The following is a 20,893-nucleotide window of genomic DNA, read 5'->3' on the forward strand; positions in this document are numbered from 1 at the left end:
AAGCCATTGAAACAGAACAAGGGGATACAGTATGGCTTGAAATCACCAAAAGCTTGTGTCAATAGTGCATCATGTTAACTATCTATCCAACCTGTACATTGAGCTAGACTCTATGAGAAATAAATACACCCTCAGGGTTGGAGAAGACTCATTAACAACCTGCATAAACACAACATTGCTGCAAACAGTGAATACCGAATATACTCATGTATAAGCCAAGTTTTTCAGCACCTTTTTAATGCAGTTTTTGTGGTATAATTAGGTGCCTTGGCTGATATTCGGGTCAGCTTATACTCGAGTATATACGGTAAGACTTAAAACACTTACTGCTGGAAGGCACTGAGTTTATGTTAATGTTGGTAAAATATTTGGGAGAATGATAGCAATAATGATATGGTAGTTACATAATCTGATGTCAACTTGTGGAAGGGTGGAGTCTAGCCTGTCAATCTAGTCGCAGCTTGATGATCTCATTTGGAAGTGCTCAGGAGATAAATAGCTCGCTGGAGGCAGGATACACACTCACTCCCTGCAAGACATATGGAACTCCGCTAGAACCCTGGAGCCGTAAGAGCCAAATGGAGGCCCCTGCTAGCGCTTATCTGACTCCACTGACACTGGATCCACAAGACTTTCCACCCAGTGGCCTGTGATCTTCATGCTTTCAGAGTCATTGCATGTGTGGCATGAGTCTGCAGAGGAATGTATAGATTGGTATAGGACATATGGGCTAATATTGAACTTATGGAATTGATCTGGACTGGGTTGGGATGTTTTCTTACTATACAATTACTCTTTGATGCAAAGTTCTCTCTTACACACATATGAATGTCTATGAATCTGTTTCTCTAGTCAATCCAGACTAACACAAATGGTAACACAACATGAAAAGTATAATCAATGTCAATGAATTATAAACATAGAAGCTACATTGATAAATGTTTGGGGATGTATATTTTCATCACAATTTTTAAAAATATCTCTAAGAAAAAAGCCTAAGAGATAAAAAAAGCATACGAGTACATTTTTTTATGATCGAAGATTAAAAAGGGCTTCTTAAAATCACAAATTGACAAAAAGCTGGGGTTGGGTCAGGAGAATGTCATAAAAATTTTAAATGTTTAAGCTTCAAAGAAGACTATTCAAGAAAGTAAATAAAGGCAATGAAATCTACATATAGAAGGTGTTGAATTGGAGAATGTTTTGTTGTGTATATTTTTGTCACAATTTTTTTAATTACACCAATAATGGGTACAAGGAAGAAGAAAATGTTCTAAAATTGATTGTGGTAATGATTGAAAGAATCCTACTGATATGATTGTACTAATGAACTGTATGATATTGTTAGGCAGCTTAGCCTAGGGAATTGGGAAGTCAATTTACGCATGCCCAGGAGAGCCAGCATAGGACAAAGCTGGGTTTTCCCACCCGTGGGCTTTGATGGGCGTTACACCTGGAGCAGCCCACGTGGGCCAGGTGATAGCAATTCAGCCAATGGGAGCGACCTGGAGTCATTCACCACGCCTCCCCGGGGAACACTTGAAAAGGCAGGGACCGGAAGGAAGAGGGACTTGTCTGGTCCTCTCCATCTCCGTGGGAAGAGAGAGATCCTTGCATGACCCGGAGCAGTCTCTTCCAGGCCGCATGGTCAAAGGAATCCTATGGGTGCTGCGTAAAACCTGAAGCTTCTTTTAACTCTCATTAAATTCACTTGGATCACAAGCCCGGCTTCGGCATGAAATCTTTCTCGTGCGGAGCCAAGGACCAAGGTTGGAATCTAGTCCCGGAGAGAGAGAGAGACCTTACAATATGTGGAAGAAATGCCAGTAAACTGTAAAAAATAAAGTACTTAAGATAACCCGTTTTTTAAAAAAAAGATAACCCATAAAATGGGAAAAAATACATATATACAAACTATTAAAAAAAACTAAACCCAATGCCATTGGGTCAACACAGTAGAACTGCTCCTTATGGTTTCCTAGATCACAAAACATTTTTTAAATTATCAAATGATCATTTTATTGGGGCTCTTACAGCTTTTTTAACAATCCAGACATCAACTGTATCAAGCATGTTTGTACATATGTTGCCATTATCATTTTCTAAAGATTTACTTTCTATTTGAGCCTTTAGTATCAGCTGCTCTTTTTTACCTACACCCCCCCCACCTGTATGACCTCTTGATAAATTATAAAATTATTTTCTATCTTACACCAACCTCTGTCTCCCTTTCCCCACAGTTTCTGTTGTTCATCCCCGGAGGTGGGGGTGTGGAAGGTGTGGTTATGTGTAAATCATTGTCATCATTTCCTCCTTCCTTCCCTCCTCTCCCCACCTTCCCCCTCCTCTATGGCTACTCCCATTCCTGTTTCTGGATTCTGTGAGCTCTTATCTCTTATCTGTACCTGTGTACATGCTTGGTAGACCATAAATCTTTACAGAGGCACAGAGTCTCATCTTTCTCTGGAGGAGTGGCTGGTGGGTTCAAACCACTGACCTTGCAATAAGCAGCCCAATGCTTAGCCCACAGCACCACGTTTTACATATTAGGTTGCCAACTGCAAGGTCAGCAGTTCAAAATCCCCAGTCTCTCTGAAGGAGAAAGATGGGGATTTCTATTCCAGTAGTTACAGCCTCAGAAACTCACAGGGGCAGTTCTACCCTGGCCTATAGGGTTGCAGCATCGACTTATCAGCATCTACTCGATGGCAGTGAGTTGTTGTAGCTGCTACTGTTGTTTTTTAACTCAACAACAAAAAGACAAGAATTAAATTTAAAATGGACAAAAGAACACAGGTATAGATAAGAGCTGAAAACACAGGGAATCCAGGACAGATAAGCTCCCCAGGACCAGTATTGAGAGTAGCCATACCAGGAGGTGAAAGGGAAGGTGGTGGTATAAAGGGAGAACCGATCACAATGATCAACCTATAACCCTCTTCCAGGGGGATGGACAACAGAAAAATGGGTAAAGAGAGACATCAGACAGTGCAAGACATGAAAAAATAATATTTTATAAATTATCAAGGGTTCATGAGGAAGGGTGGTGGAAGGAGGGGAAAAATGAGGAGCTGATACCAAGGGCTCAAGTAGAAAGAAAATGTTCTGAAAATGATGATGGCAACAGATGAACAAAAGTGCTGACACAATGGATGGATCGATAGACTGTGATAAGAGTTGTACAAGCCCCCAATAAAATGATTTTTTAATGGACAAAGGATTTAAATAGTCATTTCTCCAAAGAAGATATATAAATGGCCAACAAAAAGATGTTCAACATCACTAATAATTAGAAAAAGGCAAATCAAAATCACAATGAGATTCAACTTTACACCTAATATGATAGCAAATAAATAAAAACAGAAAATAGCAACTATTGATGAAGGTATGGAGAATTGGATCCTTTATACTGTTAGTGAGAATATAAAATGATGCAGCTGTGAGGAAAAGTTTGCAGCTCTTCAAAATATGAAACATAGTTACCGTATGATCCAACAACTCCACTCCTAGGTATATACCCTGAAGACTTGAAAGCAAGGATTTTGATGCATGTATACTAATGTCATCCAGAGTAGCATTAACCACAAAAGTCAAAAACAAGTGGAAACATCGCAAATGCCCATCAACTCACCAATGAATAAACAAATCATGACACATGCATGCAATGGAATATTATTCAGTCATAGAAGTGCTGCTACGTGTTACAACTTGGATTAATTTGGAAAACATTATGTTAAATGTAAGCATTCAGACACAAAAGGCTACCTATTTTATGATTCTGTTTATGTATTTTATGATTCGGTTCAAAATAAGAAAATCTGTAGAGATAGAATATAGTTTTTACCCCAGAAGAATTTATTTCAAAGGATGGCATTGAATCTGCAGCTCCGGGAGAGGGACATATCTGATCAGAGCACTAGGGAGCAGATGAAGGGGTAGTAGAAAAGAGTGGAGCACAGCCTGGCCCACCAGGCCTTGAGGACGATGATCCCAATTAGAAGCCAGTCCACAGAGACCCACATGGCCAGTCCCACTATGAGACATGATGCCCCTCACTGACCTATGGCCCTGCGGGAAACAGCACCAGAGACACAGTGTGGGAATTACGCCCGACCTGATCCCACCACACCGAGGCAAAACACTGGGGGAGTGCAACGGAACAGCAAAGGAATGGAGCGGCAAAGTCTCCAGGGAATGCTGAAGGTGGACTTTGGGGCCAGGGTGTGGTGCCCCAACAGACTGGAAAACACACCTAAAGGTCAACAAACGATCCTTGAACTAACAAAAAAATAGAAAAGAAAATAGGTTTTAGTAGTTGCCAGAGGCCAGGGAAAGGGAGGATTGGCAATAGCTGTTAGTGAGTACAAGACTTGTTTTCAGGATGATAGGAGTATTCTAAAATTAGATCGTAGTGATGACGAAACATCCCTAAAAGTAGTTTCTTGGGGTTTGTTTGGTTTTTGTGATTGTTGTTGTTCATCCATTCCTGGAACCTTTATAAAACCCAATCTTTAAATATATTTTATAAATGTATTTATGGTCTTTATATTCCTATGTATACAGTATGGAAAAAAATAGAGCTGTTTATCTACTACTAAACTTAGATTTCCTTCTACACAAACTATTCCTAAGATAAAATACTAGTTTTTCTTTCTATGTGACTGTTTTTTTTTTCCTTTTTTTCTTGCTCGTGGTCTCTATCTTTATAATCAACAATTTGGTAAGATAAATATAACATAATCAATAATTATAAGTCTGAAAGGGAACTTTCTATTTAAAACTTTCTGCTTCCTTTGTTGTTATAGGTAGAATAATAATAATTAACTGCAACCTAACAGTTTAATCTTTCTTTGAGGGTCTGTTGCTAGGTGCCATCGAGTAGGCAGAACAAAGCGTTGGCTGCTCCAGCACCATCTTCACAATTATGCTCATGTTGGAGCCACGGAGTCCATCCACCTCACTGAGGATCTCCCTACTTTTCAATGATCCTCTGACCAAGCATGATATCCTTTTCCTGGCATTGGTTTCTCCTGATAACGTGTCCAAAGTATGTAAGCCAAAGTTTGCCATCCTACTTTTTAAGGAACATTCTGGCTGTACTTCGTCCGAGTCAGATGTGTCTGTTATTCTGCCAGTTCATGTAGTTTCAATATCCTTCACCAACACCATAATTTGAGATGCATCAGTTTTTCTCTTGTTTTCCTTGTGCACATCCAGCATCTAAGGCAGTTGAAAATGCCATGGTTTGGGTCATGTGCCCTTCAGTCCTCAAAATGACATCTTTGCTAACACTTTAAAGAAATTTTGTGCAACAGTTTTGCTCTATGTGATATCTAATTCCACAACCTGACTACTGCTTCCATGAGGGCTGAGTTTGGATCCATGTAAAATGAAATCCTTGACAACTTCAATCTTTTCTTCCATTTATCGTCATGTTGTTTATTGGTCCAGCTGTTAAAGATTTTTGTTTTCTATACACTGAGGTATAAGCCATACTAAAGACTGTGGTCTTTGAACTTTACTAGTAAGTGCTTCAAATCCTCTTTGATTTCAGCAAACTATGTCATCTATGAGATCCTATGAGATTAATAATCCATAGATACCCCAAATTTATCCCATCATACTGCCAGGTAGGTCACATCCAAGCGGTGCCCAAGTTTCTTTGAAGTCAACTATATTCTCAAACATATATATTTATAGTTATGCAGCTAAATATTATTTTTAATACAAAATAATTGTAAAAATATTTTTGGTAAAAAAAGAAAAGAGGAGAAAAAAATGATTAGGGCAAAGAATGTACAGATGTGCTTTATACAATTGACGTATGTATATGTATGGACTGTGATAAGAGTTGTATGAGCCCCTAATAAATTGTTTTAAAAAAAAGAGTTGTATGAGCCCCTAATAAAATGATCTTTTTTAAAGGAAATAAAACTATAAAATATGTGATAATTTAAAAAAATATTTTTGATGAGGAAAATGGCAAAGTATTCTAATTGTATGTTATAGGGTTTCTGACCCATATATCTGGCTGGCACGTCAAAAAGTTCATGGAAAAACGGAATTAAAAGGTAATAGAATTTTTTCCATAAAGTTTTAAAAGACCTCTTACAGTATATTAAAAATACATCATGAAGGCTTTGCTGTTATTTTTTTAATCCCTCATAAAACTTAGCCTAAGAGTCTTTTTTACTTATCCAGAATAAAACTTCAGAACTCAATAAAGAACAGTAAAAACTGAACAAATGTCATAAATAATGTCTAGTTTTAAGGATAAGCAGGAGGTTCTAAATTCTAAAACTTAATTCAAAGGAAGAAAAATAAGCTACATAAATGTACTCATCAAAATGAAGTCACCTGCCAACAATCTTTCTTTCACTAGAACAACTAGAAAGTCCTTCATTTACTTCCCTGCATAGTTTGTATCTCCCACACCAAAAGTCAACTCTCTTTATTGCCACTGATAAGCTTTTATTTAACCTGACCTTTGTTAGGTGCCATCAAATTGGTTCTGACTCATAAGAATCCTATGTACAGCAGTATGAAAAACACTGCCAAATCCTGCACCATTCTCAAAGTTGTTGTTGTGTTAATCCATTGTTTCCAACCACTGCTATCAATCCACCTCACTGAGGGTCTTCCTCATTTTTGTTTATCCTTCACTGTACCAAGCATGACACCTTTCTTCAGGGACTAGTCCCTCCTGAACAACATGTTCAAAGTATGTTAGGCAAAGTCTCACCTGGCCTTTAAAGCCTTGTAATCATCTGTACTTTGTGATCAAAGATAAAAATTAACCATCATCTACCTATAAACTATTGAGTTATTAGACCAAGCATTGACAAACTTTCCATAAATGGGTAGATAGTAAATATTTTAAGCTTTCAAGGCCATATGGTCTCCATTGCAACTAGTCAACTATGCCATTTAGCATGAAAGCAGCCATAAAAAATACATTAACAAATGAATATGATTGTTTCCTACTGAAATTTTGTTTATAAAATATATAGCAGGCCTGCTTTGGTCTCAGGGCTATAATTTATGAAAACTTCTGAGTCTGTTATGTATGACAAGAAATAAATAGACCTATTTCACCCTTTCCCAATGATAATCTTCTTGCCAAAAAAAAACAAAAATTTGTCACTTTCTAACAGACCATAAAATATAACTGTGATTGTTATGTTTTATGTCAACTTGACAGGACCAGGATTCTCAGTTCTAGGATCAGCTGTGAACAGCCAAATAGTTGTAGGAAGACTGGAGTAGAGTGTAACCCCTTACTCAAGTCACAGCCTTTATACAATTGAAAGGAAATCTCCTTGGGGTGTGGCCTATTTCTATTGTTAAGTAGATGCTATGGGGAAGTTTGCTTGCTTCTTGCTGTATCTGGATTCTGCATCTGGCTCTTTGACTTCCTGTGCTTTGGACTTGAGCCAACAGCCCACCATATTGCCTGTCACTCCTACCTTCTGATCTACCAACCTTGGATCCATTGGCTTCTACAGTCACAAGTATGACCTGCTGCCCTGGGATTCATCTACCTCTACACCCAGAAGCCTGAGTTCTTCCTGCTTCCGGCTTATTAGCCTATGTTAACTATGCTTGTCATTTGACCCGTGGACTTGAATCGGTCTAGACTTACTCATTTCTACAATGGTGTGAGCCATTTTCTAGATGTAAAATTCTATCTATTCCTTTCTATATATATACATATGGCACTGGTTTTGCTTCTCTAAAGAATCGAGCCTGGTACAATAACTTACTAGATTTATCCACTTTTGTAATAGATATTTATATAACACTAGATCTTATTGCCTGAATAAGGAAATTAGTTCAGGATTCAAATTTGTACTATGCACAGAGTACAAAAAGTCTGATCCAAGAAATTGAAATAAATCCATTACGTTTAGATATAGAACCTACATGACCCCAGAAGAGGCAAATGTAAAACCACTGCCTTGGGACACCTCCACAAACCCAAAACATAGGAATTTAAAGTCAAAAGCCTTTGCATAGTCAATAAATCACAAGTAGACATCCTTCTGATACTCTCTGCTTCCAGTCACGATTCATCTGACATATCATTGTAAATAAGGGGGAGTGCAGATTGGGAACCCAAAGCCTATCTGTAAGCAACTGGACATCCCCTTAAAGAAGGGTCATGTGAAGGAGATGAGGCAGGCAGGGTGCAGTGTAGCAACTTTCCTCTAGTTCTTAAATGTTTCCTCCTCCCTACCCCACCCTGCCACTATTATAATCCCAATTCTACTTTACAAATCTGGCTAGACCAGAGGATGTACACTGGTACAGATAGGAACTGGAAACACAGGGAATCCAGGACAGATGATCCCCTCAGGACCAGTGGTGTGAGTGGTGACACTGGGAGGGTGGAGGATAGGTGGAGTAAAAAGGGGGAACTGATTACAAGGATCTACATGTAACCTCCTCCCTGGGGGACAGACAACAGAGAAGTGGGTGAAGGAAGACGTCAGACAGTGTAAGATATAACAAAATAATAATTTATAAATTATCAATGGTTCATGAGGGAGAGGGGAGAGGGGAGCGGGAAAATGAGAAACTGATACCAAGGGCTTAAGTAGAAAGCAAATGTTTTGAGAATGAAGAGGGCAACAAATGTACAATGTGCTTGACACACAATGGATGTATGTATGGATTGTGATAAGAGTTGTACGAGCCCCCAATAAAATGATTTTTTTAATGGTAGGGAAAAAAAATTCATCTGACATCAGCAATCACATTCCTTGTTCCACGACTTCTTCAGAATTCAGCTTAGACTTCTGACAGTTCCCTGTGGAAATACTGCTGCAGCTATTTTTAAAAATTATTTTTAACAAAATTGTATTTGCATTTGGTTATCAATGGCATAGTTCAATAATTTCTGCATCTACTGGATTGCCTTTCTTTGGAAAGGGCACAAATATGTTTCTTTAATTGGCTGGCCAGGTTACTGTCTTTCTAATTTTGTGGCACAAATGAGTACTTCAAGTGTTACACTCACTTACTGAAACATTTCAATTGGTATGCTGTCAATTCCTGAAGGCTTTTTGTTTTTTAACTTTTTATTATGAATTAAGTGAATGTTTCCAGAGTGTGACAGTCTGGGCTGACTAGAGAAACAAATTCATAGATACTCATATGTATATAAGAAAGAGCTTTATAAAAAGAATAATTGTATAATAAGAAAACATCCCAGCCCAGTCTATATCAAGTCCATAAATCAGATATTAACCCACATGTCTAATACCAGTCTGTAAATTCTTCTTCAGAGTCACGCAACACATGCAATGATGCAGAATGCAAGAAGATCACAGGCTAGTGGGTGGAAAGTCTTGTGGATCCAGTGATAGTAGAAGTATCTCAGTATTGGTGTGGGTCTCCACGTGGCTCCTCCAGTTCCTGAGCTCTGGGTCCATCAGTTTAGCTCCATGTGGCCTTGTCAACAGAAAGATGAAGCAGAGTGTATAGGTCTGGCCTCCAGTGTGCTATTTATCTCCCTAGCACTTCCAAATGGGGTCATCAAGCTATGACCTGATTGACAGGCTAAACTCCACCCTTTGACTCTTAATAGTCTCAAATTGACACCAGATTATGTAACTACCACACAGAGTAATTTGTTTTACATTAAATAGTTCATATATATTTTGTTTCAACTATCCACTGCAATCCCCTTACTGTACCATCCCTCATCTCATTTCCTTCCTTTCTTTCCTGTTACTATTCCACTCACCTTTCCTAATTCTCTGAACTTTCTCTTTAGCAACTGTTGATCATTTTATCTTCAATGTCCAATTATCCTAGCATATGGGTGAGTTCAATAATACCACTGATCCTTGATCATATGCTACCTCCTCAAATGAACTGACTGTTAGCCAACTATTTTCAGGTACAATGCTTCCATGAAGTCTTTGGATCTTCTTTTCATGCTCCCTGCGTCATTCAATATTTTGCCCATAGACTCCTTCACTATTGAACTCAAGGCTTGAATATTTTCTTCAGTTCTTTCAGTTTGAGATAATTTGAATGTGTCCTCTTTTTTTGGTTTCCTAACTCCCAGGTCCTTGCACACTTTATCATAATGCTTTATCTTCTCACCTCTTTTTTTCGAAATCGTCTTTTCAGCTCTTCTAATTCATCATTTCTTCCACTTGCTTTAGCTACTCTGCAGTCAAAAGCAAGCTTCAGACTCTCTTCTGGCACCCATTTGCTGCTGCCATTGTTGTCTTTAACTTTTAATTTTGAATTAGGTGACAGTTTACAGAGCAGATCATCAGTTTTATATTCAACAATTCACATGCATTTTAACTCATCCATTGCAATCCCCTCAATCTACCATCATACTTATTTCCCACTTTCTCTGTTTCTTTTCCTGTTCCTCCTCCTTTCCTAACCCTCTGAATTTGTTCAGTAGGCAAATGCTTCCCTGTTGATCTCAAATGGTTGATTATTCTATTAGCATTCATTTTGGTCTTTTATTTCTATGTATAAGACCTCAATGTATCCCACAACTCATTTGTGTGTCACATATCTTGAGGTGATCTCAGAATTCATGTGGAATATACTCAAACTCAAACTTTTGCTTTTATGACTTTAAATTTTTTCTTCAGCTTCAACTTGAACTTGAACATGAGAATAGCTCAGCAGCAGAACCCTGGCCTTACTCTAACTGATCTTCAACTTTTCCCACAAATAATTGGTTTCTTTAAGATCCATGTGTATGGTGGCAGTTTATGTTGTTTAAGTGAAATTCATGTTGTTGAAAAATGCTCATGAGAGCAAAAAAATTTTAAAAACTGTGATATGACCAATCAAAAGAAAACATTAAGGATTAATTGTATTTATCAGAAATACTGGGAAGGGGAACCAATTACAAGGATCTACATATAACCTCCTCCCTGGGAGACGGACAACAGAAAAGTGGGTAAGAGAGACGTCAGACAGGGCAAGATATGACAAAATAATAATTTATAAATTATCAAGGGTTCATGAGGGAGGGGAGAGCAGGGAGAGAGGGGAAAATATGAGGACCTGATGCCAGGGGCTTAAGTAGAAAGCAAATGTTTTGAGAATGATGAGGGCAATGAATATACAAATGTGCTTTACACAATTGGTATATATATGGATTGTGTTGAGTTGTATGAGCCGCTAATAAAATGATTTTAAAAAGAAAAAGAAATACTGGGAAGGGGTCTTTGGATAAGAATTTAATTCTAGAAAGGAAAGAAAGAACAAAAAGAATAAGAAAATAGGAAGAAAAAATGAAATTAAGAAAAACAAAAAAAGATGATAAAAATCTTAAGCAGTGAATTAAATACAGCATATTCAAAAAGAAAGAACAATCAATAGAGTCAAAAGGCAATTACTTGACTATGTCAGATTCTGTCCAGAGATAATTATAAGCAAGTATAACAAACATACAGGGTCAAACTCCCTTAAAGAAGGAGCAGGGAGGTTTTACAGATACAGCGCCAAAATTATTCAACTTTTAAGTATTTTATTTATCAATAAATAATAGCCAATTAAAAATTATAACTTTCCTATCTTTTGATATAAAAGGCAGGATTCCTTGATGTATATATAAATCTGCCAAACTGCATACAAAGAGGCAGAAGGAATTCTACCAATCAAAAAAGGGGTCAAATAAGCAAAAAAAGAAAAAACACATCCAGAATAGGGAGAAAATAAAACTATGTTTTACTAAATATAACTAAACACAAAACAAAACAAAAAATTCACTGCCATCAAGTCGATGCCAACTCAAAAAGACCCTATTGGGAAGGGTAGAACTGCCCCTGTGGGTTTCTGAGGATGACTCCTTACAGGAGTAGAAAGCCCTGTCTTTCTCTTGAGAAGTGGCTGGTGATTCCAAACTGCTGATATTTCTGTTAGTGGCCCAACTCATAACCACTATGCCTCCAGGACCCCTACTATGCCACTAGGGCTCTTATGGCCCCCAAAAGAAGAGTGGTGAGAAGAAGGGCCATTCTGCTAACAATGAAGTGGTGTTTAGAGAGCACACCATCAACATGCCCATGGAGTAGGCTTCAAGAAGTATGCTCCTTGGCACTTACAGATATCAGAAATTTGCCTTGAAGGAGATGGAAACACCAGATGTGTGCACTGACTTTAAGTTGTCTGAGCCAAACAAATCAGGAATGTCCCGTACTTTATCTGTGTAGGGATGGTCATCCAGAAAATGCAATGAGTAGGAAATCACCCAACAAACTTGTACCTATCACTACTTTCAAAAACTTACACACAGTCAATGTGGATGGAAAAAATAACAGGTGATTATCAAATAAAGTTAAAGAACTACAAAGAAAAAAAATAAAATTATATTTGCAGAGGAGGTGATCTTGTATATCAAAGTCCTAAGACTCATGTATACATACAAAAGAACAACCCCCAAAAAAATTTTAAAGAAAAAAGCTCAGCAAGGTCAATATATATAAAATTTTTTTTATTTTAACAATTTATTGGGGCTCATACAATTCTTTTCACAGTTCATACATATACATACATCATTTGTATAAAGCACATCTGTACAGTCTTTGCCCTAATCATTTTTTTCTCTTTTCTTCTTTTACATTTTATTAGGGACGCATCAGGTCCTCTTTTTTTTCCCCCCTCCCTCCCCATTCCCCCCTCCCTCATGTGCCCTTGGTAATTTATACATCGTTATTTTGTCATATCTTGCCCTATCCGGAGTCTCCCTTCCCCCCTTCTCTGCTGTCCCTCTCCCAGGGAAGAGGTCACATGTGGATCCTTGTAGTCAGTTTCCCCTTTCCAACCCACTCACCCTCCACTCTCCCAGCATCGTCCCTCACACCCTTGGTCCTGAAGGTATCATCCACCCTGGATTCCCTGTACCTCCAGCCCTCATATGTACCAGTGTACAACCTCTGCCCTATCCAGCCCTGCAAGGTAGAATTCGGATCATGGTAGTTGGGGGGAGGAAGCATCCAGGATCTGGGGGAAAGCTGTGTTCTTCAAAAAATAATTTTTTCTTACATTACCAACAAAAAATCTGCAATTAATGTTTTTAAACTCCATACTATCATTAAAAACAAAATATTTGGAATAAGATTAATAAGACATAAACCAAAAAATATAATATATTGTTAAAGAAATTAGAAAAGGCCTAAATAAATAAACACATCATTGCTTATTGTTCAAAAGACATTATTGTTGTTTTTTGTTGTTGTTTTTAACATTTTATTAGGGACTCATACAACTCTTATCACAATCCATACATACATCAATTGTGTAAAGCACATCTGTACATTCTTTGCCCTCATCATTTTCAAAGCATTTGCTCTCCACTTAAGCCCTTGGCATCAGGTCCTTTTTTTCCCCTCCCTCCCCGCTTCCCCGTCCCTCAGGAGCCCTAAACAATCTACAAACCATTATCCTGTCATATCTTGGCCTGTCCAACATTTCCCTTCACCCCCTTTTCTGTTGTCCGTCCCCCAGGGAGGAGGTCACACGTAGATCCTTGTAATCGGATCCCTCTTTCCAACCCACTCGCCCTCTACCCTCCTAGTATCGCCACTCACACCCCTGGGTCCTGAAGGTATCATCCGCCCTGGATTCCCTGTGCCTCCAGCTCCTATTGCACCAGTGCACATCCTCTGCTCTATCCAGACTTGCAAAGTAGAATTCAGATCATGAGAGTTGGGGGGGGGGTGGGAGGAAGCATTTAGGAACTGGAGGAAAGTTGTATTCTTCATCGGTGCTACATCGTACCCTGACTGGCTCGTCTCCTCCCCTAGACCCTTCTGCAAGGGGATCTCCAGTGGCCAACAAATGGGCTTTCGGTCTCCACTCTGCACTTCCTCCTTCATTCACTATGGTAAGATTTTTTTTTGTTCTGATGATGCCTTATACCTGATCCCTTCAACAACTCGTGATCACACAGGCTGGTGTGCTTCTTCCATGTCGGCTTTGTTGCTTCTGAGCTAGATGGCTGCTTGTTCACCTTCAAGCCTTTAAGACCCCAGATACTATCTCTTTTGATAGCCAGGCACCATCAGCTTTCTTCGCCACATTTGCTTATGCGCCCGTTTGTCTTCGGCAATCGTATTATGTAGGTGTGCACCCAATGATATGATTTTTTGTTCTTTGATGCCTGATAACTGATACCTACAGAACCACGTGATCACACAGGCTGGTGTGTTTTTCCATGTGGGCTTTGTTGCTTCTGAGCTAGATGGCTGCTTGTTTATCTTCAAGCCTTTAAGACCCCAGATGCTATATCTTTTGATAGCCGGGCACCATCAGCTTTCTTTGCCACATTTGCTTATGCACCCGTTTGTCCTCAGCGATCGTATCATGGAGGTGTGCACCCAATGATATGATTTTTTTGTTCTTTGATGCCTGATAACTGATCCCTTCAGAACCACATGATCACACAGGCTGGTGGGTTCTTCCATGTGGGTTTTGTTGCTTCTGAGCTAGATGGCCACTTGTTTATCTTCAAGCCTTTAAGACCCCAGACACTATCTCTTTTGATAGTCAAGCACCATCAGCTTTCTTCACCACATTTGCTTGTTCACCGCTTTGTCTTCAGTGGTTGTGTTGGGAGGGTGAGCATCATAGAATGCCAATTTAATAGAAGAAAGTATTCATGCATTGAGAGAGTACTTGAGTAGAGGCCCAATGTCCTTCCACCACCAAAAGACATTATTGTTAAGACAAATGCTTGGTGGTACAAATGGCTAAGTACTGGACTACTAGGTAAAAGGTTGATGTTTCAAATCGACCCAAAAGTATCCCAGAAGACAGGCCTGGTGAGCTGTCACAGCCTTGAAAACCCTACAGAGCAATTCTAATCTACAGACATGTGGATCCATGAGCTGGAATAGACTCAGAACTAATGATGACACCAATTGTTAAAATGGCAATTCCTATCAGAGTCCAGCTGGCTTCTTTGTAGAAATTTATAAACTGATTTTAAAGTTCATATGAAAATACAAGGGACCCGGCCAGCCCCACTATGAAACATGACACCCCTCACTGACCCATAGCCCTACAGGGGACAACCCCGGAGACACAGTGTAGGAATTGCACCCAATCTGATCCCGCCACATCGAGGCAAAACACTAAGGGGGTGCATCAGAAATGCAAGCGAATGGAGCCGCGAGGTCCCCAGGGAATGCTAAAGGTGGACTTTGGGACCAGGGTGTGGTGCTCCGACAGACTAGACTGGAAAACACTCCTAAAAGCCAACAAACAATCCTTGAACTAACTGCAACAAAAAAAAAAAGAGAAAACACAAGAGACCCCGGGGGGAAAATATCTTGGAAAATAAAAATAGACTCATCTTTTTTAAAAATTTCAAGATTACCTACAAGGCTATAGTAACTAAGACAATGTGGTACTGCCATAAAGATAGCTATAGATCAATGAACAGAATTGAGAGTCTGGAAATAAACTCTGATGCCCAAAAAGAAGCAAACACAACTCATGGAGAAAAAAGAGACTTGTCAACAAATGGCGAACTAGAAATTCACATGTGTAAGAATGAATTTGGCCCCCTACTTTTATCATATATAAAAATTAATTCAAACTGCGGACTTTGGGATTAGCAGTCCAACACATAACCCACTTCTCAGAGCTCATGTTATTCAACTTTAAAAAGTGAGAAAGACTGATACACGCTACAACATGGACAAATTTTTAAAGCATTATGCTAAAATGGAAGATGTCATATACAAACGATCACTGCATTTAAGTGAAATATTCAGAATAACAAAATCCATCAAGACAACAGATTAATACTTGACCAAAGCTGGGAGTGGAGAGATGAAAAATGCCTGCTAACATATATGGGTTTATTTTGTGATGATGAAAATGTTGCAGAATTAGTGATGATGGTTATATTAAGGTACATCAAAATATTGCTAATAAAGTCCATACATGTACACATTTATTTCAAACAAAAAGTGTTTAAACATCTCTGCAATTAGTGGATGGCTGCAGGCAATTTCATCAACCAACCTTTCTTAGTCTCATTAGGGTTCCTTCAAAAAAAAGTCCAATTAAGATGGTGGCTTTGAGAGGATCTGCTGAGCCAGTTAAATTCAAGGCCAAGAGATTAACTCAGAAGGTTATGACGACTGTGGGGATTACAATGGGGTAATCATGAAAGACTTTCTCAAAGAACACATGGCAGTCATGGTGGCTCATTATAAAGAAGTTCTCAGAAAATTCAAAACTTCTCAGGCAAGGAAAAGGCCAGGAAAGTTGTTCCATAGAAAGTTTTTCCATTCTGGCAATGCAGCTACTCATTCTAACAAGGGTAGCCAGGGCTGTTCTATGAGGATTGTATTGGGAAATCATACCCTACTCACCCTATGGCCCTGACCTTGTCCCTTCAGGCTTCTTTTCAGTCCCCAGATTTAGCATTTAAAGGAAGCATGATTTGAGCTTCTTGAGAATGCCAAAACTACCTTTTTACATGGTGGTAGAAATCTACGGGCAAAGAACAGAATTCTTCCAGGAAGGATTAGAGAGATAGAGCATTGCCTGCAGAAGTATATAAACCCAGAGAGAGACTACGTTAAGCAATAAGAGCTTCACATTTTAATATTTTTGTTTGCTAAAAATTTCTATAATTTGTGGCAATACTTTGACTTGCCTCCATACAACTTCCTTATTATACTCAAAACTAAATATTTAAGGGGTAAATTTTAATAATTGTATATTAAAAGGCTACTATTAAAATATTTTAATAAAAATATTTTTTAATGTTACTATAATCCAGGTGGGAGTTAGTGATAGCCCAAACTAACACAATAACACAGTATAGACATGGAGCTGGAAATGAGTATTCCATTTTGGGAGCTATTTAGTGTTTAAGTAAATAACACTTTATATATTAAAACTACAGAATAACCTACAGAAAGCGGAACCTATGTAAGGAAATCTGTCACAGAAGGAAAGCTCACATATATCCTTTTCATTAACACTGAGTAATAGAAAAAGGTGGGAAACTTTCAAGAAGTGGAAAAACAAATGAGTCCTGTCAAGTTACAGCTCTCACTGCAATATATTCGAGAGAATCACCAACCAGGATGAATACTGTTATGATAGGGCAGTGTTTCAATCTGTTATACATAAATATGGTCTCTGTGAGTTGGAACCAACTTGATAGCACCTAACAACAACAACATAGTTGTACTCGAGTTGCCAGCTCATGGCAACTTTACTTGGAAAGAAATGCCTGGTTTTGTGCCACTTTCACGATCATTGGGGTACACTGGAGTCCAGTATTATGACCATTGTGGCAATCCAGTTCCTTGGGGACTGTGATGCTTACATAATCTTTTTTTCAATTTGAGAGGATTAAGAGTGAAGGGGTAGAGTTTAGCCTGTCAATCAGGTCACAGTTTGATGACCTCATTTGGAGGTGCTAAGGAGATACATAGCTCACTGGGGTGGGACACACACTCACTCCCTGCAAGACCCTACTGACAAAACACATGGGGCTATGCTGATGGCAGTGAGAGCCCTGGACCTGGAGGAGCCACATGGAAACCCACACCAGTGTTGAGATGCTTCAATCATCACTGGATCCACAAGACTATCCACCTACTGGCCTGTGATATTCCTGCATTCGTCATCATTGCATGTGTTTCATGAGTCTGAAGTGAAATTTATAGATTGGTATCGGACATATGGGCTAATATCAGACTGATGGACTTGATCTGGACTGGGCTGGGATGTTATCTCAATGTACAATTACTCTTTATATGAAGTTATTTCTTATACACATGAGAGTCTATGAATTTGTTTCTCAAGTGTACCCAGCTTAACACAGGGTCACTTTTTTTGTTCTCAATGGCCCTCTACCAAACCAGAATCATACTTTCTCAACAATAAAACTGGTTTGATAATGCTTTCTTAAAAGAAAACGGTCAGGCTGCCTGGGTTCACAAGATGCCCTGTGGACATAGTGGATTTGGCATTGGTTTTCTACTCTCAAGATTTGTAGTGTCAGAAACCCACAGGGACGCTTCTACCCTGTCCTACAGGGCCGCTGTCAGTCAGAAATCAGTTCAATGGCAGTGAGTTTTGACTTGCCTGGATTCACATTCCAGCTTCAACCTTTGAAGAGATTTCTCAAGCTTATTAAATTCAGTATTCTTATCTATAAAATGGTAATTTCAATAGTAACAATTTCAGAGATTATTGAATGAGTAAATGGGATAGTGCATGTGTTAGTGCTGGTTTAAAGAAATAAATCCAGTGACACTCACAGGTGTAAGAGAAAGCTTTATATCAAGAAGTAATTATATATCCAGCAAACATGCCAGCCCAGTCCAGATCAAGTCCATAAGTCCAATACTAGTCCATAAGTCTGATACTAGTAGTTAAAAAAATATAAGTCTGATACTAGTCCATAATGCAGTGATGTAGAATTCAGGAAGATCACGGGTCAGTGGGTGTTTAGTGCCATGAATCCATTGGCAGTGGCTCACAACCACCAGGGTCATCCAGCAGGAAGGTGAAGGCAGAGAGAGAGGGAGGGGAGGTCCCCAGGACCCTTCTTATGAGAAGGTCATGCCCAAAAGGAATCACCATCAGGCTGTGTTGACCTGAATGACAGGCTAGACTCCACCCCTACACTTTTATGTATCTTCAAGTTTACATGAAATTATGTAACTACCACAACGCACTAAAAGGACTTAGCAAAGTGTCCAGCTCATGACTTCCCTTCATATGTGATTCTTATTAGATTTCAGAATAGCTTCAGACTATAAATAGATCTTATTTACATTTGTACACCGATGCACATGGCACAAATTCAAGAAATAATTGTTAAGCATAAACTGAGCAAAATCATGTTTCTGAGTCTGCAAAGCTGAGTATTTGATTCTGTCTGAATTCAAGACCACCCCATGACCCTTAAGTCTAGTTTGTCAGTCATCTAATAGCAGTTAACATCTGGGATTAACTTCCTTCCTAAATTATTTATTCCCAAAGAATGTTTTTCTCCATCTTTAATGATACTTGTTTCCCTACCAAAAATTTCTCCTCTTTTTAGCGTGTTCTCTTGATAACAATATAAACCAAACATGCTGCCATCAAGTCTATTCCAACTCATAGTTAACCCTGTAGAGGGTTCCTACAACTATACATCTTTATGGGAGCAGAAATTCCTCCTCTTTCTCCCAAGGAGAAAGCTTCAGAATATAAAAAGATCCTATGTACATTTGTATTCCAATGCACATGGCAGAAATTCAAAAAATAATTGTTAAGCATAAACTGAGCAAAATCATGATGACCTTGTGGTTAGTGGTCCAACAATTTAACAACAATAAGGTTTTTGGATAACTATTCTCTCTCTCTTTTAAAACTCATTTATATTCATAGTAAATCCTCTACAGATACAGGTCAATAAGAATTTCATTCAAAACTTTCTGGGATTTGAGTTGGTTGTTTAAAGACATTCACAGAAAGTTATTTAGTATTCCATCTTCTACCCCTAAATGGTCAATGAGAGTAGAGAAATGTATTTCTTACAGGTAGAGTTTGCCGCACTCTAAATAAAACATACCTTCATGATTTGAAATTCTGTAGGCCACTAAATTAAAAATTATGATTCCCAAGTGCTCTTCCTGAAACTCCTCTCCCCAGTAGAATGCCTTAGAAGGTTAACCAATCAAATGATCAACTCCTTTGCACTCCTTTCCAAAGCTGAATACCTAGGGAAAGTACTGTTTGATGTTCTTGGTAGGTAATACAATTTAAGTGATTATAAATCAACTTTAACTATTATACAAAACCACTGTCAACATGTGGACACTCACAAACATTTATCAAGCAATTACTAAGTGTTAGGTGTGAGCGTACAGTGTCAGGGATAATTAAGACATTAGTTTTTTTATCTGAAGAAGCTGAATCCATTAAGAATCAGTCAAGAAATTAAGTACTTATAGTATATCACTATTTTAGAAGTTTTAAAAACACCAGTAAATATAACCTGATCTATTAATTGGAATATGTTAGTAACAAAAATCCTATAGAAAACAATTTTACTGTTATGAATCAGATACTCTCCAGTCCTATACCCCAATGAAACAATAGTTTTTATAATGTGATTTCTAAACATGTAAAGCCTTCTTTGAAAATCAAACAGTGGGGATGAATAACAGAAAGGTGGGTGAAGGAGACAACAGACAGTGTAAGACATGAAATAACAGTAACAATATATAATTGATCAAGGATTCACAAGGGTGGGAGGGGAAAAAAGCTGATACCAGGGGCTCAGGTAGAAAGAAATTGTTTTGGAAATAATGATGGCAACATATGTACAAATGTGCATACTATTAATGGATTGTTATAAGATTAGTAAGAGCCCTCCCAATAAAATAATCAATTTTTAAAAAGAAAAATCAAACAGCAAGTTATAGAAGAAAAGAAAGCACTGCCTGGTAAAGTAACTATATTACAAAAGGAATGCTTAACCTGAAGGCATATTATCAGGAAAAGAGCTCAGCAAATGATGATTGAAAATCACCCACGTATTTGGGTGGATTGAAACAGTGGCTGCAACCCAAGCTTTCACCCAAGGAGATGATTGAAACAGTAGCTGCAACAATGAACTCAGGCTTAGGAACAATTGTGAGGGCTGCTCAGGACCTGGCATTGTTTCCTTCTGCAGTGCGTAGAGTGACTTTGAGTCCAAACCAACTCACTGCACATCCCAACCATGTACTTTCTTCAACAATTACCACTATTAAGATTCATTTACAAAATAATTGTAATGCAAGTAAATTCAAATGCCCTGGAACATAGCATGTGTTCAATATTTGTTGAATGATATTCTGTTGCTCTAGTATGCTTTATTTGGAAGACAAATTCCTCAAGA

The 20,893-nt window shown here is 38.4% G+C and overlaps 1 protein-coding gene across 3 annotated transcripts in view; it reads right to left on the bottom strand.

Moving 5' to 3' along the window:
• TESK2 (testis associated actin remodelling kinase 2) overlaps positions 1-20,893 on the bottom strand; it is a 158,471-nt gene that overhangs the window by 101,470 nt on the left and 36,108 nt on the right. The gene's annotated exons all lie outside the window — the stretch shown is intronic.

The sequence above is a fragment of the Tenrec ecaudatus genome, chromosome 1 (assembly GCF_050624435.1).
Source record: "Tenrec ecaudatus isolate mTenEca1 chromosome 1, mTenEca1.hap1, whole genome shotgun sequence".
Classification (NCBI taxonomy): domain Eukaryota; kingdom Metazoa; phylum Chordata; class Mammalia; order Afrosoricida; family Tenrecidae; genus Tenrec; species Tenrec ecaudatus.